The following is a 25,600-nucleotide window of genomic DNA, read 5'->3' on the forward strand; positions in this document are numbered from 1 at the left end:
CAATCTATGCATGATTCCCTTGAAAACTATGCAAATGTAATCTATGCACAATTTCCTTTCATGCTGTGAAAATGAGAATTTTAACTATGCAAATGTGATCTATGCAAGAGAATTCTTCAAAACAAAGACAAGCGGACTCAAACTGAAATTGGGTGAAAATTACAAAAATCAAAAGAGATGCCACTCAAAGGCGATTAACACTCATACACAATTCAGGTCCCTTCGGTGATTGAGGGGGAATTTTCTTTGCAAAAATGAAAGCAAAAATACGCAATTTCACACTAGGGAATTCCATTTTCACACACAAAACCCTAGATGCAAATGCAAGATTTTTTCTTTTCACCACACTTAATTTTCAAAATGAAGAAAACAAATGTTCAATTACTAACTCAGTTGCACTTTTCAGAATGAGGACTAAAACAACAATTCATCCAAGCGATCAACAATCAAACGAAATCAGTTTGCAAACGACCAAATGATAAGAACAAAGAAAAATCGAAACTAATTCTTACCAAAGGCAAACAACACAAATGCAAACCAAGTGGAGGCTTTAGAGAGACCACAAGACACTCAAGACTTACGGAAGTTCAGCTGGAAGTAGGCTGACCAAGGAGAGGCTCAAGAACCAAGGCAAAATTTATGCAAAAACAGGGGCCAACATTGGTGCAGAGTGGGCTTGGGTGAGGTGCAACGCTGGTGCAGAGTGGGCTTACGTGAGGTGCAATGCTCTGTCAAAGGCACAGGGGGGTGCGTTGGGCCTGGGAAAGAGGATTCCGACAAAAAAATTGCAACAAGGGCTCAATGAAATCACTTCCTAGGTCTGTTCTTGGTTGGATGATACAACAAAGGTCTGTCAAGAAGGTAATAGAACACAATGGACACGGACACTAGCAACGAAATACTTTGTTCCCCAGTATGGTCGCCAATTTGTTATACGGGATTTATGATTGCAGACAAAAGTATATCCCCTAGGTCAGTGGCTAACCTAGAACAACAGAGAGACAAGGAACACAATGCTTTTCCTTAAAGTAAATAGATGACAGAGTGAGGCCTACCTAGAATTCTTCGCACACTTCGCTCCTTCTCTAGCTTGGAAGCTCCAATTCCAGCGTCGAATACCAAAATTAGAACCTGCACAGTCAGGTAACACAAGCCAAGGATATCTATGCGGTATCATCTAAGTACTTCATTCAATAGATCAACATGGTATTGACATAAGTGAAATAACAACATCACTTATAGGCAAACAATGAATTCTTTGCATTAATATAAATAGAAGGAGATTACAACCATAAGTAGCAGTTGTTCTTGTAGAAGAGCTCCTCCAAGTTGTTGACTTGTCCTTTCCTTGTCACTGTATGCACCTCCAATCACCCTAAATGCATGCGATGATGATCATTCACTACAACAACATAAGGGCATAATCACTCTCCAAAAGTCAACTCCCAACCACATAGAAGGTTAGGAATATATAGAGAAGTAGGGTAAGTTCAGAGTTCTTATCCAATTGCCAATCTAAGGTAAGAGATCCACCTTTGATGGAGGGATATAATCAAAGGATAAGTGGTGAAAACTCCAGAGTAGGGAAAGATAAGATCCAAATGTTTTATCCAAGGTAAGTAGTTGAAATAACTTTTGGAAACTCCTAGAAGAGGATGTTGTTGAAAAGTGTAACTAGGTTCGGTCTTCATAATGAATTGTAATTATGAATTTATGTAATGAAGAAGACAATAATAATAAAATATATTTTGTAATACTTGCATCATGGGTTTCATGAGCAAGGAGTTTTTATAGGTCAAAGACTTCTTCTTGATGTGTTTAGGGTGTTGTTGCATAGATTGTCACGACAACGCTAAGACTGGGGGCTGTCACTCTGATCCCCGATCTCTCCGTTTAAGTCGTCTCCCGCGGCTAAGAGGGGTAGACCTTGTGGGATAAATGAAGACCAACTGTGGACCAGTTGGGTTGGGAGACATAGCAAGGCAATTTAGCACCTGATTGATTTTGAAATTAATCTACCAGTGCCTTATGGAGTTAATGATTAAATGATTATTTATTAAATGTTGTAGAAGTATAAACCATGTAAAACAATCATTTATCATCGAAATATCCCAAGCGATGCAAGATGTTCAACGGACACACAATGCCTTAATAAGGATCCAACAATTAAATTTTAAGAAAATCAAATGCTTTAAATGATCATAAAATTTAAATGCTGAGTAGTTACCACTTTCATATAGCTAACTTTAGACAAACATTTAAGCATTTAACTATAAAGAAGTGGAACATAGATACCACAAAAAGACACCAAAAATGAATTTTCAATTTTTTTGTTAAGCTTTTTCAAAATATTTTTTAATATATATATATATATATATATATATATATATATATATGTTTTTTTTTGTTTTTTTTAAGTTTTAATTTTTTGTTTTTATTGTTTTTTATTTTTGGATCCTCGAACTTAGCCCTTTGGAAAAATCATCTAGGACCTAGGACTTAGGACTTATGAGGGGATTAAAACATTTTCTAACCCTCAAGACACTTTACATCATGTCTTTTTACGATTTTACATCTAAGGGGGAAAACCCTTTTGACATAGACCCTCATAGACCACCCAGTCTTGTGACACAAATGCAATCTCGCAGATCAACACGCTAGGATTCCCCTAAGATTCTAATGACAAAATTCATTCCGACTTTGGGATTAGGCTAAAGGAAAACTCTGCCGATCATGGATTGGTGAGACAAAAAACCTTCTGGAACGTAAATTATCACTAGAAAATTAGGTCCACTTAGGGAATTATTTACAATTCACACATGCAGACTGGGTTTACAATATAACATGATCAGGTCGACGATGACTGTTGAATGGCACGGACATGTTGATCAAGCACTATCCCTTTTGTGAAGAAAAGGGGGTGTACTGCTATGGGTAGTTGACACGTAGTGGTCAACATCTGGCTCTACTTAGGGACATGTTGCTGCACTGTAGGAATGTGAGAATCCAGAATCTGCATCCATGCAACACACAACGAAACATAAGTAGCGCCCATCTAAAAATTATCATATAACATTAAGCACAGGAAAGATATAAGCTCTTCTTTTATTAACTATCTAGTAACAAGAAAAGTAAATCTATTCCTAAAACAGAAATGAAAATGTTGAAAAACAAGGAGTAGGGTTAGAAATACAATACAAAGGATGCCCCATGGCATCAGATGTGTTCAATATAGTATATACTGAGCATTTGCCTGCTTTCAGGCAAATCTGTCGGCTGCTTGTCGGATGTGCCATGTCCAATTCTGCATATGGTAGGACTTTTTCCTATCCGAAAATCAAGCTGCTCGCGGCCATCTGATGTATCAAATCTTCTTCTCGTTCTTTTTTTTTTGCGTTTTTTCTTTGTGGCAGGCTGTATCACTGATGACATGGAACTTTCTACTTCAAAGTTATCAGATGAAGTATGTAAGATATGAGTGACATGTCTTTCTTCATTCTGCATCTGCCCTGCCAAGGATGTTGGATCAATCTCACAGGTGCCATGAGTTATAACTTGATCTTTAATGACTGGTGAATTAACCGTGTGAACATCAATCTGATTATTAATTTCCCTTTTATCCAGGTCATTTTCAATGGAACAAAGGACCTCATAACAAGATGGAGCTCGCTGTAACAGATAAGGAGGCTCTTGATCTATTGATGTTCCTTGGTTTCTTTCATCTTCCGACTGCTGTTGAAATTTCTAAAATTGTATTTTAATGGCATCCATCTGACTAGAGTGCTCAACCTTTGTAACACTGATTTCCCTAGCATGGTCTTCTTCCATGGTCAATAACTTATTCTAAAGACATATCTGATTAGCTTCCATATCTTTTATTACTTTATCGTCCTTTTCCTTTATGGTCATCAAGTAATGCTGCATAGAGTTTATCTCTTTCCTATGATTTACTTGCATGGTCGTCATATTGTCCTCTAAGCTTGATAACTTGCTTTGCATAAAACTAATTTCTGTGTCATGATTAGTTTTCATGGCCTTAATTTCCTTAGCATGTTGATTTTGCATGCCAGTTATGTAATCAGAGTGTTTAATTTTCATGATCTCCATCTCCTTATTGCGTTTTTGCCAGGTGGGTACATAAAGTTCTCACATCATTGGCGTAATTAGTTTGATTGATCTCCATATTTTTTACCAGCCGCATTAGTTTTTGTATAATTTGCTTCTGATCTTCCTTTTCATTGTCAACACTTTTTTTACTATTTGTCCCTGCTTTTCCACTATCATGGATTTGATCTGCAATGGTACAAGTGGATGGCACATTCTGATACGAAGAATTGTCTATCAAAAGAATTGTCTTGAAATCTTTCATCGACCGTTGGACCTTTTATAAGATTACTTTCATTCTGTTGCACAATTTTAGGGGCACAAGGCGAGCTATCTGGATCACCATATCTATCTTTAAAAGCATCAACAATGTCTTGTAAAGAAGTGAAAGAATCTTCAGGACAATTATTAAACCAATTCAAAGCATCACCCTCTAAAGAACGGACAAATAGACGCATTTTGACATCTTCATGATTATATTGAGGAAGTCTACAATATATGATCATTACACAAGTAAACTTGTTTAAATGCTTTCTAACAGCGACTGAATCACCACCTGAGAACAAAAGTAATTTAGAAATGGCCTCTTCCGGAAAATCATGGAGATCATCAGTAAAATGACATGGTTTAAACGAATAATCCATGATGAATAACGAGGGACCAAATGGATGATAGAACGAGATCTCTGCTCAAGAAAATCAATAGATGAAAGAAGTGGAGTTGCCACTTGAACAATGAATCTAATTCTAGGATCCAAAAAGCAACCAACAAGCAGATATGAGGGAGGCTTCTTGTCTGGGAAAAATAAAAGAAATGGAGTCGCCACCCAAACAAGAAACGAACTGAAGAGTAGTTGCTGATATGACGAAAGATAAGGTGATGAAAAGATCCAAATGATGCCAAAAAATGTTGAATCTGCCAGCTCAAATGAGAGATGAGAAAGATGAAAGAATGATGAGAAATGAGAAGATGAATGTCGAATAAACCAATGACAGAAAAAACTCTATTTCTGGTAACGGTGCCAAAAAATGTTGTCGTTGCTGGCTCAAACAAATGATAGAAAGATGAACGATGAATGATGAAAATTCGTTGAAACACCGAGAATAAAGTATCCTTGGCAGCGGCGCCAAAAAATGTTGTCACACAGATTGTCACGACAATGCTCAGACCGGGGGCTGTCACCTTGATCCCCGATCTCTCCGTTTAAGCCGTCTCCCGCGGCTAAGTGGGGTAGACCTTATGGGATAAATGAAGACCAACTGTGGACCAGTTGGGTTGGGAGACACAACGAGATAATTTAGCACCTGATTGATTTTGAAATTAATGTACCAGTGCCGTATGGAGTTACTGATTAAATGATTATTTATTAAATGTTGCAGAAGTACAAACCATGTAAAACAATCATTTATCATCGAAATATCCCAAGCGATGCAAGATGTTCAACAGATGCACATTGCCTTAATAAGGATCCAGCAATTAAATTTTAAGAAAAATCAAATGCTTTAAATGATCATAAAATTTAACATTGCCTTAATAAGGATCCAGCAATTAAATTTTAAGAAAAATCAAATGCTTTAAATGATCATAAAATTTAAATGCAGACTAGTTACCACTTTCATATAGCTAACTTTAGACAAACATTTAAGCATTTAACTATAAAGAAGTGGAACATAGATACCACAAAAAGACACCAAAAATGAATTTTCAATTTTTTTGTTAAGTTTTTTCAAAATATTTTTTAATTTATATATATATATATATATTTATTTATTTTATTTTATTTTATTTTATTTATTTATTTTTGTTTTTATTGTTTTTTATTTTTTATTTTTGGATCCTCGAACTTAGCCCTTTGGAAAAATCACCTAGGACCTAGGACTTAGGACTTATGAGGGGATTAAAACATTTTCTAACCCTCAAGACACTTTACATCATTTCTTTTTACGATTTTACATCTCAAGGGGGAAAACCCATTTGACATAGACCCTCATAGACCACCCAGTCTTGCGACACAAATAAAATCTAGCAGATCAACACGCTACGATTCCCCTAAGATTCTAATGACAAAATTCATTCCGACTTTGGCGTTAGGCTGAAGGAAAACTCTGCCGATCATGGATCGGTGAGACAAAAAACCTTCTGGAACGTAAATTATCACTAGAAAATTAGGTCCACCTAGGCGATTTATATACGACTCAACTCTGCTAAGATTATTTACAATTCACACATGCAGACTGGGTTTACAACATAACATGATCAGGTCGACGATGACTGTCGAATGGCACAGACATGTTGATCAAGCGCTATCCCTTTTGTGAAGAAAATGGGGTGTACTGCTATGGGTAGTTGACACGTAGTGGTCAACATAGGGATTTGTCATCTTGTCATAAATGTACAATTCAGAGTCATATATTGGAAGTGTTGTTACACTTGTAAAAGTCCTCCAAGATAGATAAGCACAGTCATCCTATGTCGGCCTCAACATGTGCAAAAAGAAGTTTCATGTCAGCTCCAATATATATATATATATATAAGTGACATGTCGGCTTGCTTATGGAGACATGTCGGTTCACTTGGTCATGTTGGCTCAACAATAAATAGACACGTCGGTTCATATTATTCATGTCGGCTTAATATGGAGCCTAACCACTATATATAGCCAGCTTAGGTCATTCCACAATACAAGTTTTCGGATCACTCACTAACTTCGGATAATAGAGGGACAGTTTCGGTGGGAGACAAAACTTCGGATAGATGACAGAAGTTGGAGAAATAACTTTGGATGGGTGACAGAACTTCAGATGGGTGACAGGAGCTAGAGACAGAGTTTTGGATGGAGACTTCTGTGGGAATTCAGATCCCTCTTTAGTATACATCACAGTGACAGTAAGGAGAAGACAATTAAGTGCTAGTACTACGTGATGACAAGGTCAACATGATTACAAGGTCAGTGCTACACGGTGCAACAAAGTGATAAAGAGAAAAACATGAGGAGGATGACTGTGTCTTGATCTAGCAGAGGCAGTTCTAGTCAAGTATGTTTGTCAAGGTCAATGTACTCATCTAGTGAATAATCTATAAGAAGAGAGTTGTGGGTTTTTCCCCTCAAGAGGAGGGGTTTTAGCCCTGGCTTAGAGCCTAATTATTGTGTCACTGTCTTATTGATTTGATTGCTATTTTGATGTATTGAACATAAACAATAATAAGGAACATAGGCAATGGTAATAAATACACAAGTAGTAATCAAAGAAAGAGAATTTAAAATTAAGCGTTGCCCTACCTAATTCTCAACATGGTTTTAGAGCTATGGTTCAGTCAAGGGCATTCAAGTCTAAGTGACACTTAAAGATGGCATCTAAGCAAATCAAAGGATTAGTTTGAAAATATATATAGTGTTGCATCTTATCTTCTAAAGTTGGATAGAAGGACAGTCTTGGCATTTCTCTGCATATCACAGTCTTGGAGTTGACAGTAGTCCCAAATCTTTAGTTCGGATACTCTGAGATTTTCGTATCAAGGAACAGTCTAGGATATCACAGTGTTGATGGCAATCATAGTCTCGGTGTCTACACAGTTCCAATTCATACAACAAAATCAATAATGATCATAGTGACTTGATAATTCTCCGTGTTATAATAATGTTCCTTCCTCAGTATTCTAGTAATGTTTGATGGTGCAGCTTGGTGTTAAAAATATGATGCACAATAATGCACAGGAACCACAATTTGGTGCTAAGAATAATCAGTGGAAGGTTTCGGTATCTCAGTGCTACCCACAATTCGAAGGCATACCTTTATGAATAAATGACATACCACGGAATGTCACAAGGGTGTGTCAACGCAAGTGCTGCACGATATCCGGTAGCATCGGATGTGCTCTAAGTCTCAAATTTTGCAGGGATGCTTGAACACATGTATTCCAAAGAATCCAGAAAGCGTTTTGGGAAATTCCACTTGAAGACAATTTTATTAAAATAAGTAATTATTTTTAATGGGACCCTAAGTCTAAACTTAAGAAATTAAAATAATTAATGGGTATTAATTTAACTGTGGGTGTAACTTCTAGAAGAAGACGAGGATCAAGCATAAATGATCTTAGCCATTGATTCGCTTCTAATCCGGGTCGTTGAATGTCAACGAGAAGATTATTTAAGGAGGCTTGAGGGTCAATTGGAAAGACACAGAATTGACACTCAAAGATGGCATCTAAGCAAATCAAAGGATTAGTTTGAAAAGATATACAGTGTTGCATCTTATCTTCTAAAGTTGGATAGAAGTATAGTCTTGGATTTTCTCTGCATATCACAGTCTCGGAGTTGACAATAGTCCCGAATCCTCAGTTCGGATACTCAGAGATTTTCGTATCAAGGAACAGTCTAGGATATCACAGTGTTGATGGCAATCACAGTCTCGGTGTCTGCACAGTTCCAATTCATACAACAAAATCAATTATGATCATAGTGACTTGATAATTCTTCGTGTTATAATAATGTTCCTTGCTCAGTATTCTAGTAATGTTTGATGCTGCAACTCGGTGTTAAAAATATGATGCACAATAATCCACAAGACCCACAATTTGGTGCTAAGAATAATTAGTGGAAGGTTTCGGTATCTCAGTGCTACCCACAATTCGAAGGCATACCTTTATGAATAAATGACATACCACGGAATGTCATAAGGGTGTGTCAATGCAAGTGCTGCACGATATCTGGTAGCATCGGATGTGCTCTAAGTCTTAAATTTTGAAGGGAGGCTTGGACACATGTATTCCAAAGGGTGGTGATTGCGCTGCCTTAAGTAAAGATTTGGATCAACATTACTTCTAGTAAAACAAAGCTTCATCAATAAGTTATCAATGTGGGCATACCAAGCTTTTGGAGCTTGCTTCAAAACATGAGGTTCTCTTAAGTCTACACACGAGTTTTCTGGTCATGTACTTCAAAGCCTTCTCGCTGTGCCATCATCCTAGGATAAAGGAAAAATGATTGCCCAAATATACAACCATGAAGAGAAAGCGAGAGAAGAAAGTAAAGGAGATTTCACCAAAGTTTCCAAAACTTGGGCTCAACTTATTAGCAATTCTGCTAATAAGGAAGGAGAAACAAACATTTAGGTTGACGACATGCAAGATTGAGAAGGAAAGGAAAGACAAAATAGAGCAACAAACATAATAATTAAATGGGTGAAAGACTATGGGAAAAATGAATGTACTCTTGACCTTGCAAGAGACTTTTTAAAAGAAAAGTTGCTATAGAAAGGACGAATATGTCAAGCATGGAGGGTGGGTAAGTTTAATGGTGAGAGAGTTAGGGCCATAAAAGTCATCATGCCTAGCTTGCATGATAAATATATTATTCTAAGTAAGAAGCATCTCTTGAGGGGTTCTCGCTTTTTTCTAGAAGAAGATTTAACTGTAAAACAACAGGAGGAAAGGAGGGAGGAAATGTTAAAGGTTAGGGCAACAAGAGATGAAGGAAAGAGAGCATGGATTTATAAAGGCAACGTTGTGATAGTGCGATTTGGACCTGCTTCCAAAACAAAGCAGTAAGATGGTAATAACGAAGAGGCAACAAACTCTTCAATAGGAAATTATGAAGCAAGGTTATTATGGGAAAGTAGGGACAAAGACTCAAATGCCAATCTTGCATGCCAAAATAAATAGCAATCAAGTCATACCTAGGTTTCCTTAAGATTAGTTTGTTGGAACTACAGAGGTTACCCATGGAGATGAGGACTTGGGTTAGAGCCTATTGCGGAAGATAGAGACATAATTTGCCTCATAGAAACACATGCGCATGAAGGGTGTAAGACACCTTTGTTTGAAGGATACTGAAAGATGGCAGTGTGGAACAAGGTAGCAGGGAATGGCAAAGGGCACGAGGTTTCATGGTTTTAGTAAGGGAGAAAGAAGGTCTTCTGATTCAGTTAGAAAAATAAGACTCAAATACACAATTCATTTGGTTTAAAATATCAGACAATGGAACCCACATTAGAATTGCAACATGCTAATTTGCGCCGCTAGTTTAAAAAATATACAAAGGTAGAGGGCTTGACAACAAAGATCCATTTGCAGCCTTAAAAGCGGATATTGCAACATATTCGCAACTAGGTGAAGTCCTTATAGTGGGTGATTTCAATGCTAGGATTGCAAGTGAGCAAGCTAACATTCTTTGATGTAAAGATGATTGCGACCTTATTTGGCTTACAAAAGAGAGTAATCATTAGTGGGAAAGAATTTCGGAGGAGAAGGGCTGCAATCTCTTTGGTGAACAATTGTTTACTCTATGTGGAGCCTCTGATTTAGTCATTTGTAATGGCTTGACTATGTGGGGCCTTTGATTTAATCATTTGTAATGGCTTGACTAGATGGGCAAAGTCCCGTAATTTCATTTGCAATACTTACAATGGAGCAAGTGTAGTAGATTATGTAATTTGCTCGCATGGTTTGTGAGAGAAAATGGAGGAATTTTTGATTGGAGATCAACTGTGGGACTTAAAATTAGATCACAAGCCAATTTATTTATGTTTCTCTTGGACTGGAATAAGCAATTATAGTAAAAAATTCAGCATGTCCAACAAAATCTCCCACATGGCAGAATTCTTCTGACTCCACAAAATTGTAATACCTTCAAAATGAAGCTAGAGGGGCTCTTTGAGAAGGAGAAAATCACAATTCACGATCTTCATAGTCATAAATTAACACATTTAATTCAATGCGCATTTGCAAACTGCAAAAGAGCAAAAATTAAGAAGTTTGAAAAAAAATTGCTTTCTAGTTAATGCTTGGTTTGACGAGGAATGCAAAAAGGCAAGGAGAACGTGGAAAGAGTCAAACAAGGATAACATAAAGCTCAAAGCTTACAGGCATTTATTAAACAAGGAAAAGGTCGATTTCATGGTTTCAAGGAGGGAAGAACTAATCTTCTTTGGGAAAAATAATCCCAAATTATTTTGGAAGGAGCTCCAACCGAAAAGGATACAAACTAGAAATAGTATTACAACTTCTAAATGGTTTGACTGTGCAAGACAACTCTATGAGCAGAATCCCAAGGTTGACCATCCCCCCTTTGTCAACACTGATATTGAACTCTTCACGGTGCAAGAGGTAGAGATGGGTATCAAGAAGTTGGGTGTTGGAAAAGTAAGAGACTTAGCTGATCTCCAAGAAGAATATATAAAGTGGGGCTCAAAGATCCTTGCATTTCACATTACAAAATTTTTCAACAACATCATACAAGGGCTCCCCACAGATTGGACAACTAGTCTGGTAATACCTCTTTTCAAGAGCGGTGACGTCAATAATCCCTCCAGTTATAGGAACATCATGATAAACCCTTTGTTTGCAAAACTATTTGGAAGCATGATAGAAAATAAAATTAGCAAGTGGGCAGAAGAAAGAGATAAGTGTGTTAAAGGGCAAGCAGGTTTTAGATCTAAACATTCCACAATTGATCATTGTATAACTTTAAGGCACATCATTGAAAAAGTTTGGGAGAAAAACGAAGAAGTCTTTTGTTGCTTTGTTGATTTCAGAAAATCGTTTGACTCGGTTCCTAGGGATAAGCTTTGGCATAAAATGGAGGAACTTGGGGTTCCTAAACATTTGAGAGAAACTGTGCATAGGCTGTATGAAGAGGTGAAAGTCCAAATTAGAACTTCAGTAGGCATTTCTGAAAGTTTTAGAAGCGGTATTGGGGTCAAGCAAGGTTGCCCACTGTCTCCTACCCTTTTTGGTTTATATATCGACAAACTTGAGGAGTGATTAAATTCACAAGGGGGTGATGGTATCTATTTGGGCAAGTTTGTTATAAGGCTTCTTTTGTATGCAAATTACCTTATTTTGCTCCCTAAATCGACTCTTGGTTTGCAAGAGCACTTGCTATCCCTTGAGCATTTTTGTAGAAGTGTGGGGATGCAAGTCAATATCAAAAAAACAAAAGTAGTGGTTTTCTCTAAGAAAAGAAAACATAACCAGCATAAGTTCTACTTTGAAGGCAACATTCGGGAAGAAGTTGCGAATTATAAATACCTCAGAATTGACTTCAACAAAAATCTAAGTTGGGATGATTATAAAAAGAAATGAACTTTGGGAGGTTGGAAAACATTTTATGCTTTTCAAAATAGATGTAGAGAGACAGAGTTATGGGTTTGAAAAACCACTCAAACTCTTTTTGAGCTTCTAGTGATTCTATATGGTTGTGAACTATGGGCCAGTAGTACATTCAACATGCATTGGAGACAAATTGAGAAAATTCAGAAGCATTTGATTACAAACAAATTCAAGATTAAAAGTGCAGTTTCTTATGCTATCTTGTTAAGTGAAACATGGGTTGCTCCTATTGAAGCAATTGCTATGGTGCGAGTCATATGGTATTTAAAAAAAATTGAGCAAATGGAAGAGGGTAGATGGCCTAAGGTTGTCTTTAATGATAGATTGTGCAAAAAAAAAAAAAAAAAAAAAAAAACAAACAAACACTTGGTTGCAGCAAAATAACAAATGGTTTAGTAAATGGGGTATTTACCTGAACGCGTGTCCCATAAACAACAAAGAGATAAAAGCTTTTGTTATGGATAAGTTCCACAAGTGTACTTGGGATAAGGAGCCAGGAAGAAAGAAAAAGTACTATATTGAAGCATTTAATCCCACTCATAGTCATCAACCAAAAGCATACATAGAGGCCAATATCTCTTGGAGAGCCAAAATTCTTATTGCTCAATTAAGGACTAATTCCCATCAACTCCGTTGTGAAACAGGGCGTTGGAAAAGGCCAAAAGAAATGTGGGAGGAAAGAGTATGCATTTTTTGTTCTTCCGGAAAAGTGGAAACAAAAAAACATTTCATTTTAAAATGTGAGGCCTTCAAAGACAATAGGGAAAGTTATGCAGATATGCTGGCAGATAGCTCTTGGGATAATCTATTTAGTGAGGGATTTGTCGAGAAGCTGGGTGCATTTATTGTGAAGTTTCACAGAAAAAGCGCCGAATACATCAAGCAGATGAAGAAACAATATTTCCCATAAGCTATCTTTAGCCTTGTGGACGTAAAAATAATTTTTTTTCTTTCCACTACAACTTTGCGATTTTCACTATTATGGTTTGTTTTTATTCATTCACTACAAGTCCACAAAATTGATTTTGTAATTCTAAATGGTTAGGACAGAATTGATTTTGTAATTCTAAATGGTTAGGACATCTGGTCAATCTCTCGTTGCAAGTAGCGTATCCTTTAATTTGTTGATTCTATGATCTTTTGAGATATCATTCCTTGCTAATTTACATGGTCTCATAATTTTTGGCTCAAATATCTCAAATATAAAAATGTTTTGGTAGTTGAAGTAAAATTTTGGTTCAAACTGCAAGAAGCACCAAATCCTCGTGCAGCCTTGCCATAACAAATAAAATAATAATCTCGAACATTTATTGTTAGACTCTATAAGGTCTTTTCTTTATTATATTTCAAATGTAGCTCACTGAAGAATATTGACTATTGTTGTTTACATCCTTACCAAGAGATGCAAAAGCAATCTTATAAGTTGCATATTTATGTTGTTGGTTCTTTTGTAGGTACAGATGCCTATCTTCACTTAAGTCGGCTCGGCAACAGCCAAGAACCGTTGCCTTAGAAACCATACAGATTCAAAACATAACTTGTGCTTTTAGTTAGTACCATAATTATATTTATGTATGGTAATATTGGTATCAGCAATATCAAATTCCACATGCTTTTGGCAGTGTTATTTAGTTTCTTGATCTTGAATGATCACTTCAAAGGCATGGAAATAATTTAGGACTATTTCTTACACTAGGGTGTATAACTGTAAACGTTGGAAATTCAATGATTAAAGCATTAAAGTGACATTCTTTATTTATATTTGAAGATATTTTCTTTCAAAAGGATCTTTCTGAAATGGGCTTTGGAGGCTTACCCTTGAAAATGTGTTTTGCTTATCTTATATTGTTTAAAGTGTATCGTCTGCTCATAGATATGGTAAAACAGATTGGCATACTAAGTTTGCAATTTATTGTATCGATTTTAATAATGAATATTCAAATTGTGGCTAAATCTGGAAGGCAGCTTGTGTTTAGTTTCTTTCATGTGAAATTAAATGTTATGCAATTACTCAAAAAGTTAGGCACAATAATCGAATTAAAATTAATTACTTTCAACTAAGATAATATCGTTGAAATGAGTTACGGAGGTTGTGTTTATTTTTTTATTGTTTAGTTTATATTTTGTTTACATAATAATGATTTTATGTTATTACAGTGTAAATTTTAATTACAAATGTTCAAATTGTTACTAAATTTGGAACAAAAATTTATTTTACTATTTTCCTTGTCAAATTAAGTCTTTGGATAATCTTTAATAAAAAAGGCAAAGATTTAAACTAAAAATTACTTTTGACAAGGTTAATTGTTTCTAACATACTTTGTATAGTTTTTCCTTGTAACAGAAAGGAACTCCATTTTTCTTCTATAACAGTTACATGATTCAAACCCAATCCATACGGGTTTGGGCTCATCTTACTAAATTCAAAATTTAAAAAGCCTTCAATTTGTTAAATTTTGAACATTTTTTTTTGTCTGTAAGTTATTTTCATGTGAAATTAAAAGTTATGTCTTTTACAAAAAGGTAAGTACAAGATTCAAACTAAAAATTAACTAACTTTTATACAGGATAATTGTTATAAAATATTTTGAATATTCTTTCCTTTTTTCAAAAAGAAACTCCATTTTCCTATTTTGATAGAATAAGGGTTACAAGATTCAAACCCATTTATACATGTTGAGCTTATCTTATTAAATTCAAAATTTAAAAAACATTGGTAAACTAGAACTTTTGTTGACTTGGTGCTTTTGATTTTCATGAATCATCTAGTGCTGGAAGATTTCCTTCCTTAAACAACCAAACCCATTTATACATGTTATAAAATATTTTGAATATTCTTTCCTTTTTTCAAAAAGAAACTCCATTTTCCTATTTTGATAGAATAAGGGTTACAAGATTCAAACCCATTTATACATGTTGAGCTTATCTTATTAAATTCAAAATTTAAAAAACATTGGTAAACTAGAACTTTTGTTGACCTTGGTGCTTTTGATTTTCATGAATCATCTAGTGGCTGGAAAATTTCCTTCCTTAAACAACCAAACAAAACTTCTTTCATCACTAGGTTGCTCATCTTGAGAAACTAATGGCTCTTCAGTTATAGGGGAGACCTTTTTGTCTTCTCTTCCTCACATCAATCCAAAACCCTTGTTGATACTTGAAAATATTATTTATGAGTGGGGTGTCTTAGGAGGTTGAGTGAGGTGATTTTTTCTGGTTTCTTTAACAAACCCCTCTTGTATCGATTCTTCTTTTGGAAAGTATAAACCCAACTTAAACTTGACTAGCACATGTTGTGGATAGTGCACTAATATGACAACTATGTTGACCTTGGTGCAATGTGACGAAGCACACGAGTGGCTAGTGTGATGTAACTAGGATGTAGGTTATTGCTAACAATCTAGGTATGACTAGGAAAAGGGAATATGGAACTACACAATTGTATAGGACCACCTTGAGTGATTAAGTGAACTAGATCAACCTTGAAGTGTGTGCACTTGGTAGATACTAAATGAGCTCATTTAGTGAGTGCTATGATAATGAATTGTGAGCTATATTGATGCCTATTGATACCATTGACTCCTTGTTGAGATATGTTTGTTTGCTATTGCATTATAATTGTGTTTTTTTAATGTGGTGTGAAAACTTAGGGTGGGAAGGTACTAGCTTTGTTCTACTATTGCAATTTTTTTTTTAGGATGTTGCATCAAAGAAACATTGTGGATGGTATATGTGCTCCAAAGAAACTTTGATTTTTGGAGAATCAAGTTATTTAGATTCACTTTTTTTTTAATCAAGCTTTGCAAAACTAACATGGGTTCTAAACCATAGTTGGTCATGTTAAATGGGCATAACAATGGTATGTGGACATAAGATAGGGAAAAGTTAGTGAAGAACAAAACATTGTGTCATTTCACAAAGACTATTGTTGCTAATCATAAAGATGAAAATGACAAGTTATTGGTTAATGGGAAGAGGGATGAAGTTGTAGCTGTCATGAAAATATTTTCAAGGGAGGTTATATTTCATACTAAGGGAATCCACTACCCATTAAAGTAAGGAAGAAATTGTTTGGAAAAACCTGTGAATGCAAGTTATGTAATCAAAAAAAGAGTTGATATTGTAACCCCTCTCATTTGACAAGATAGAGGATTGTTTACCTCGTGTTAAGGAAAATGCAATTAAAGCTAGGTGAATGTTGGGTAAAGCTCCTTAAAAGAAGGTGGTCAAGATGATAAAATTGTTTCTAATGAATTTTAAAACACTTATGTTGCACATTCCACACAAATTTGGTTGAAAGGAAATAGTAGTATGAGGATTATAGTTTTGAGTCTCTGTGATTTGTTTAATTAGGGCACACGGAATTATTTTAGAAAGAAAGACTTTTTGATAAATTGCAAGCCCAATTCACCATATGAAAGGGAAAATAGAACTACAAAGAATGAGGTTGTGGAAATAAACAAGGTAAACGTCATGGAAGAAGCCATGATAAGGATTGTAGAGACCCTAAAAAGCATGGAAATGACAACCAACAAATGTGCATGAAGGTGTTATGCAACCAGATCACAAAATAGAAGAAGAGATAGATCAACAACTTCAAAATTAGCCTCTTTGAGCGGGCAACCTCCTTTACATTACACAAATGAACAATTCTTGGATGATTCAAATGACAAAACCTCCTTTCTATATATAGGACTCTCAGGGGTCACAATATAATCAGAGCCAACATAGCAGTAATAATGTAAGGGCACAACAATAACAATAGTGGGCTTCTATGGGGCGCAATAATAACAATATGGGGACTATATGGCACAACAATAACAATAAGGGGGCTACATTGACAATAACAATGAGGGAATACACTGGTATTATAGGGACCTAACATGCTTCTCCTTAAAAAAATGTTGTCTTCAATGCTCGAGTAGTTCTGGATGCTTCCGTATAAAATTCTCATCCTCCCATGTGGAATCTTTTCCGGGTGAGTTCTTCCACTTGATGAGATACTCTGAAATTGATCGATTTTGTAGCTGTCGATTTCTTGTTTCGTGGTTTCTTCAAGTTCCAATATGATTTTTCCTTCCTAATCAAGTTCTGGCAATATAGTTTGAACTAGGAGCTTGTCAACTATAACCTTCTTTAAGCATGAAATATGGAAAACTAGATGCACTCAGGAAGATGTAGAAAACTCCAATTTGTATGCCATAGTACCAATTTTTTGCAACACCTTGTAAGGACCATAATACTTTGGTGATAATTTATTATCCTTCTTAACTTGCTTAAGGGACATTTGTTTGTATGGTTGTAGCCGTAAAAATACCCAGTCGCCTACATCAAAACTTCTTTCGTTGTGATGTTCATCTGCCCATTGTTTCATTCTATTTTGCGCCAAAGTGAGGTTATCCTTTAAGAGCTGGAGAACTTGTTATTGATGTTCGATGTGATCTTCCATTGCTTGAACCTTAGAATTTTCTCTTAAAAATGATGTGATGGATGGTGAATGATAACCATAAAGTGCCATAAATGGGGTCATTTTTGCTGCAGCATGGAAGGAAGCGTTATACCACCATTCAGTGAGAGATAACTACTTAACCCGTTTTATCTATTTATTAGATACAAAGCAACGAAGATAACCTTCCAAACATATGTTCAATATATTAGTTTGTCCATCCGATTGAGGATGATAAAATGCGTTATGAGCTAATTGAGTACCCAGAAAAGAAAATAATTCCATCCAAAAAATTTCAGTCAAAATAGGATCTTTGTCGCTTACAATAAACTTTGGGTTTCCTTGTAGCTTTTGAATTGTTTCCATAAATGAAGTAACTTTGTAAGTCTATCAACTACCACCATGATGACACTCTTTCCTTTAGACTTGGGTAAACCTGTGATAAAATCCATTGAAACCTCTTCCCAACATTGACTTGGAATGGATAAAGGTTGTAATAGACTCGGGGTCTTAATTGTTTCAACTTTATTTTGTTGGTAAACCAAACATTTTGCCACATTCTTTTGAATATAAGATTTAAGGTCATTCCAAAAACCCTTCTTAACCCTGTGGTAAGTTTTTAAAAATCCTAAGTGACCTCTCAAGGGAGAGGTGTGCAATTTCAGGAGAATCTTTTTGTTTGAGTTGGGAATTCTTACAAAGGTATAAGTGATCTTTGTACCATAATGAATCATTTTTCCAGCTAAATGTATTAGATGTACCGAGTTCTTGCTGCAACTTTTGAATGAGTGTCCACACTTCTTCGTCATTCTTCCATTCATCCCTTGCTTTGGTTATCCAATCTGGTTGGATAATAGAAATGACACAAAACAATACTTCCACATCCTCATCCTTTCTTGAGAGTGTGTCTGCAACAACATTTTTCTTTCCTTTTTTGTAGATGTTTTCAAAGTCATAACCCAACATCTTTGTGATCCATTTTTGCTACTCTTATGAAAATAAACTTTGTTCTAAAAAGTATTCAAGACTATCATGATCTGTTTTTACCTTGAAGTGTCTTCCCATTAGGTAAGGTCACAATTTCTTAAGTGCATGTAGTATTGCCGACATTTCCTTCTCATAAATAACTTTGTGTAAATACTTTTCTTTGATTGGATGACTTTCAAGAGCAATGGGTCTTCCTTCTTGCATTAAAACAACACCAATTCCATTTCTCAAGGCATCACATTCCACAATAAAGGTTTTTGTGAAGTCTGGCGTAGCTAAGATCGGTGCTTGGCACATTGCCTCTTTACGACGTTCAAAGGCCTTAGTTGCTTCTAGAGTCCAAGAAAATGCATCTTTCTTTAGTAATGTTGTTAGAGGTGTTGCTTTTCTCCCATAATGCTTAACAAACTTGTGATAATAACCTATCAACCTAAGAAATCCTCGCAAATGCTTTATGGATGTGGGGATTTTCCATTCCTTAGTGGCTTTAATTTTGTTAGGGTCTACCTTAACACCCTCATGAGATAAAATATGACCCATATATTCCACCTCTTGTACTCCAAAGAAACATTTGGAGGTTTTTGCATATAATTGTTTTCCTCTAATAGTTTGAGCACCCTGTCAACATGTTGAACATGATCCTTACAAGACTTGCTCTAGATTAGTATATCATAAAAAAATACTAACACAAATTTTCTAAAGGAAGGGTTTGAAAATGGAATTCAGCAAACCTTGAAATGTAGAAGGTGCATTGGTAATGCCAAAAGGCATGACCAAAAATTCATAATGGCCTCATGAGTTTTTGTTTTTTTTTTTTTTGTTTTTTCAGAATGTACTTAGTCTTCATTCTTATTTGATGATATCCTGAATGAAGATCCAACTTGGTGAAGTAAATTGCTCCATGTAATTCATCCAATAATTTATCAATGACGGGAATGGAAAATTTATCTTTAATAGTGAGCTTGTTGAGCTCCCTATAATCCGGACACATGCGCCGCAATCCATCCTTCTTGTGCACCAATACAAATTGAGCAGAGAAATACATTTGACTAGGTTGAATTATACCAGCGTCTAGTTTTCCTGCAATCATACGTTCAATTTCACTCTTTTTGGCATAAAGATATCTGTAAGGCCTGATGTTTGGAATAACACTTCCTGGAATCAAATGAGTAGCATGATCATGATCACAAATAGGTGGGAGGCCTTTGGGAGTCTTAAATACCTTGGAATGATTGTCGAGGTCTGGAGAAACAAATGATTTCGATGTTTGAACCTCTAGTGAACATAATTGTGTAATTACGCCCCATTCTTTCTTTAGAAGCTTTGTCATGCCATTAGAGCTGATTATCTTTTCTAGTTTCCTTGCGATACCCCTTAATCAACTTCATTTTCTTCTAAAAAAAATTCAAGAAAATTTATTGAAAATTAAAACCTTTCGTACCCAAAGATTGCAACCATTGGACTCCTAGTACAAAATCAACACCACCCATTGGAATGGAAAGAATTGGACTATTCAATACATATTCTCCCATGGATAGCTTGATATTATGGCACTTTTCAGAGCAATTTATGGTTCCTCTATTTGCAACCATCACTTGACACTCAGATTGCAACCATCAGACTCCTAGTCCAACATCAACATCACCCATTGGAATGGAAAGAATTGGACTATTCAATACATATTCTTCCATGGATAGCTTGATATTATGGCATTTTCCAGAGCAATTTATGGTTCCTCTATTTGCAACCATCACTTGACACTCTAGTGCTGGATATAGGAAACAATTAAATTCTTTGGCTATCTGACAATGAATAAAATTATGGGTACTATCTGAATCAACCAACATTATTACCTTTTTATTCTTGATATGTCTTTCTATCTTGAGAGTTTGAGGAGTGGTAATTCTTGCCAATGCATTACGAGATATGGCTAGATTCATTTCTTCTTTCTCTAGGGTTGGTTCCTCGTGTATATCCTCTTATTTTGACGTTTCTTGTTCCTTTTCTTTTTCTTATTCACAATCTATGCAAAATAATTTTTTCTTAGCACATTTATGACCTTTAGTGTATTTGCTGTCACAACTGTAACAAATCCTTCTTGATTTTTTTCTTCCAATTATTGTGGTTTCAACCTTGTAGGTTGTGGAAGTCTAGGAGCAACAACATTTCCATCTTTATAGTTGTGAGTGGTAGGCTTCTTTGTTGCCATAATTCTTTTTCAATTTTTCTTGCCAACTTGAATGCCTTCTCCAATGAATTAGGTTTCCAAAGGCTAACTTCATGTTGGATGTTATCCTTTAAAGTCCCTATGAAGACATCAATCCTATGATCCTCTGGAATATCATTTACCCTTATATTCAATTTTTGGAAGTTCTCAATGTGATCCCCCATTGAACCCTTTTGTTTGAGATTTATGAATTGGCTAAAGAAGGTGTTGCTATTTGTATACTCATAATGTGCTATCATTTCCTTCGTAAAAATTGACCAAATGACAATTTTTTTACGAGAGCAAAGCTATCGATACCATACAAACTGATTGGGTTCTAAATATAAAGTTGCAATGCGTACATTTTTGTGTGTTTTGCACATTATGGAGATCAAAATATTGCTCTATCTGTAGTATCCATGTTACAGGATCTTTTCCATCGAACTTCCTCATATCGATCTTTATAATATAGTGGGTTTTCAATCCATTGTTAGATTTTATGAAATCGTGATTAACATTTCTTTTGTTCTCATCATGCGTTTCCTCTACTACCTTTTCACCATTATGAAACATTTCTTGTAGCAACTTTGTCAAACCTTCCTTCGAACTTTCCATGTCTTTATTCAAATCTTCAATGTTGCATTTCAGTTTTGCTTCTATACCATTGATGTCATTTTTCAAACCATCCATCTTAACTTCTGTTATTTTTTGTGAGAGTGAAATTTGTTGGACTTGGTCTCGTAATTTTGATAAATCATGTTGCATTTCCTCCTCTTCTTCATGTGTCATAGTAGAGATTTCGAGTTTCTTACTAGGTGTTTTCATTTTCTTTCTTCAGGACATCAATTAATTTTAATTATGATTCACTATGCCCTTTGAATCACTTCAAACAAAATTTTCAAACAAAACTTATGCAAATTTATAAAAAAACTACACATTTTTTTTTGTAGGAGCTTGATATTGAATCTATTGTATCTCTGTAATTTCGGATCTCTAAGTTCTGAAATTTCGTCTTATGGTAGCCCTATGAGTCTTCTTTCCAACCCCACAAGTCAGACCAAGATTGGAGTCTTCAGGAAAGAGTTATGCTCGATCTTCCACGATGCCCTGATTATAGACTTCTTTCATAGAGCGAACTTGTACAGAGTTCCATGTGTCACTATTTCGACCTTCAACCCTGAAATTGCTACACGACAAACTACAATCCATGCGCTTTCAACCACTTCTTACAAAATTTAAATCTGATATTTGAAACGAAAGTTATGACGATTTTCCCTAGGTCACATGTTTGAGACATAATTTTGGAGCCTGCAAAAGCCCTAACTTCCCTGGATCATATATCTGGAAATATAGCGAACTTGGATCTGAAATTTTTACACGAAGTTCACCAAGATTTCAGCTCCAGGTAATAAAAATTTCAGCATCTAAAGACTCGTAGAAAGAACATTATAGCAAAAATTCCAAGATGACCTGTTTGAAGAAGGGGAACACTAGAATCCCAAGCTTTGATACCAAATGTTATGCAACCAACTCACAAAATAGAAGAAGAGATAGATCAATGACTTCAAAGTTAGCCTCTTCGAGGGGGCAACCTCATTTACATTACACAAATGAACAATTATTGGATGATTCAAATGAAAAAATTTTCTTTCTATATATAGGAGTCTAAGGGGTCACAATATAATTAGAGTTGACATAAAAATAATAATATAAGGGCACAACAATTACAATAGTGGGCTTCTATGGGGCACAATAATAACAGTATGGGGACTACATGAGCACAAAAATAATAATAAGGGGGCTATATTGACAGTAACAATGAGGGAATACCCTAGTATTATAGGGACCTAATAGAAAGTAAAAGATAAGAAGCCATCATTATTTTGGAAAAACGTATTATATTTACAAGATTTATTGGAAGAAACCTAATGACCTTGAGGTGAATGTAAAGAGGCTTGAAGGAAGTCAAAACAATGTTTAAGAAGGTATATGTGATAACCATATATTTTTAGTGAATGTTTCTCAATCACTACATGCTCATACTTGTCAAAAGGATTGCATAATGGATCTTGGTTGTTCACATTACATGACTAAGGATGCTTCCCCTTTGCCTTCATTAAGGATAAGGAATATAATATATTTGTTAATGATGACTACACACTTATTTCTACTACTAATAGTAGGGTTGGTTGTGAAAAAAGTGTGAGCATTGATGTCTACCATGTACTTAATCTAAGTGCTAATTTATTTTTTATTCCACAACATACACAAACTATCAAGAAGGTTAAATTTTGGATTGATTAGTTTGTTATGAAGGATCTCAATAATCAATTTGTTATTGTCATTGAAGGATTTCTTGAGCATAAGTGTAGATTATAAAACTTGTGTGCTCTTAAAGGCTTGAACAAGGGAGCATTGATTATTTGTGCTTATAGCTAGAGTTGATGATAGAAGCATAATTTGTTGGAAATACTGAGAGGGTTGATGAATTAGTGTTCCTTAGCAATTAACACTTTTAAATATTTTCATAGCATTAGTTAATATCCAATTATTATTAATATTTATGCAGTAATAACAGTAAATAAAAGAACACAACAGGAACAAGAATTTTAGGTGGAAAACCCCCTCCAAGTCAAAAACCACTGAATGCTTTTCTAATAAATTATTTAATCGTCAGCCCCAACTAAAATTAAAGCATCAACTTCCTATAATTTTAGAAAAGCATTCTTCTCCAGCTCCCTCTAGATGGACACCCCAATGCCCTGGTTTCTTCAGTAATTAATTGAATGGATGCCCCAACACCCTAGACCAACCTACCACCCTGAAGTGTTCACAGGCTCCAACCTGTAGGCGACTTCACACACCTGCCTAGCACCTCCCTGCCACTCTATAATGACTGAGATGAGACAAGAGTGTGGATTCCTGTACTAAGGACAATGATCCACGATACAATATGAATTACAATGATTTTAACTGAATACCCAATCACACTATGACCTGCAGCCCAACCATGACATCATCCCAACCGAGACTCCTATACCTCCCAACAATGCCTTTTCGACTCTAGGCAGATTGATTCTTTTACAATAATGACTCTTCCAATGATGACACTATTACAAATGACACTTTTACAACTTTAGAATGATGACTATTGGCCTTGACACTTCTTCACAATATATGGATGGATGTCATGTCTTCAAAGGATGTCCCGCTGCAATGCTTCCTTTGATTTGATGCTTCTTCTCTTGAATTCTTGCTTGAAGTTGTACTTGAATATTCTTCTACTTGCTTGCAAAATTTTCTCGATGAAACCAATCCCAAAACAAAACAAAATTCCCTTCAACTTACCTCTGCCTGCAAAACACATGTAAGTGCGTAATAAAGAATAAATACAAATACAAATTACAATGCATACCTGAAGTGTGCTTGTCACTTTTGTTGTTGACTTGTTGCAGCAGTAGACAAAGACTCCCACTCTTGATATAGGCTTGGACTATATGCAAGACTATCTCCAAAACTGACCTAAAGATATATACAATAAAAACTGATGATAGACCCTAGATTTGTGATGGACCAAGTTCTATGTTGTTAATTTTAGGTATGTTCTATGCTAGAGCAATTTATTTCAATTTCTTTTCCACATTAGCAATCACATCAACATAAAGTAAACTGCAGATAGAACATAAATATAAATCATAGAAGACAAGAGGAGACAAGATGTGGCGCTAGCCAGGGAAAAACCCCACAATGTGGGGAAACCCTTGATCAATTCTTCTTTTATGTTCTTCAAAGTTCAGGAGAGAAAGTGAGAGAGATAGTACATTTACAATAGAAGTCAATCACTTTGACTTTTGATATCGTCATGAGATCAGTTGAAAACATATTACTTCAACTGATTCTCTAAGGTGACTCGTTCACCTATCATAGTGCTACAACTCGTCTATTTGTTGCACATTACCGTGTGACACCTCACTATACTGTCACATGTGTTGAACCTTGATGACTGAGCTGCTCTCATCTTCATGTTGCATCTTCCATGGTCTTATTCATCATTAAGTTGCCCATGCTCATATCTCATTCATAATTATGCTGCCCATGCTCATATCATCATGCATCATTATGTTGCCCATGCTCATATCATCATGCTGCTTATTATGCTACCCATGATCTCATACATCACGCTGCCTTCCTTCTGAGACAGATGCTCCGGCTGTTTCGACAATTCCCAGTAGTTCCGGCTTTTCCAGCAGTTCCGACAGTTCCGACATTTCTGGCATTTCCGGTGCTTCCGGTTTTTCCAGCATTTCCGACATTTTCGGATTTTCCAGTGATTTCGGCTTTTCCGACAGTTCCGAATTTTTTTGGCTTTTTCGGCAGTTATGGTTTTCCGGCTTTTTTGGTAGTTCCAGCTTTTCTGGCTATTCCGACAGTTCCGGCTTTTTTGGCAGTTCCGGCTTTTCCGGCTTTTCTGGTTTTTCCTTAGGATCTTTCCTCCTACTGAAACCCAAAGACAAGTAGAGAGAGGAAGAGATCCAAGTGTGTAGAAATGATTTGAAGTCCTGTTCTATTTATACTAAAACGTAGAGGTTGAATAGACATGACTTTTGGGCTTCTGAGCCTACTCAAGTTGCTGGCCGACTTGACAATTTGATTTATAGCATAAATAAATTCATAACTTCATAAATACTTAGCGAAATCGGATTATCTTTAGATCAATCCTATACCTCTCGATGAGAGGGATCAAATAA

At 35.6% G+C, this 25,600-nt stretch overlaps 1 long non-coding RNA gene across 1 annotated transcript in view; it reads left to right on the plus strand.

The window, feature by feature from the left end:
• The window catches only part of LOC149231353 (uncharacterized), a 36,131-nt gene extending 22,157 nt beyond the window's left edge, over window positions 1-13,974 (plus strand). The window contains exon 2 of the long non-coding RNA XR_016247438.1: window positions 13,668-13,974. This is a non-coding gene — a long non-coding RNA (uncharacterized LOC149231353). The remainder of the gene's footprint in view (window positions 1-13,667) is intronic.
• The last annotated feature ends 11,626 nt before the right edge of the window (window positions 13,975-25,600 follow it).

Source organism: Pinus tabuliformis, chromosome J (assembly GCF_031772625.1).
Source record: "Pinus tabuliformis cultivar Carrire ecotype Pingquan chromosome J, CPIR1, whole genome shotgun sequence".
Taxonomy (NCBI): Eukaryota; Viridiplantae; Streptophyta; class Pinopsida; order Pinales; family Pinaceae; genus Pinus; species Pinus tabuliformis.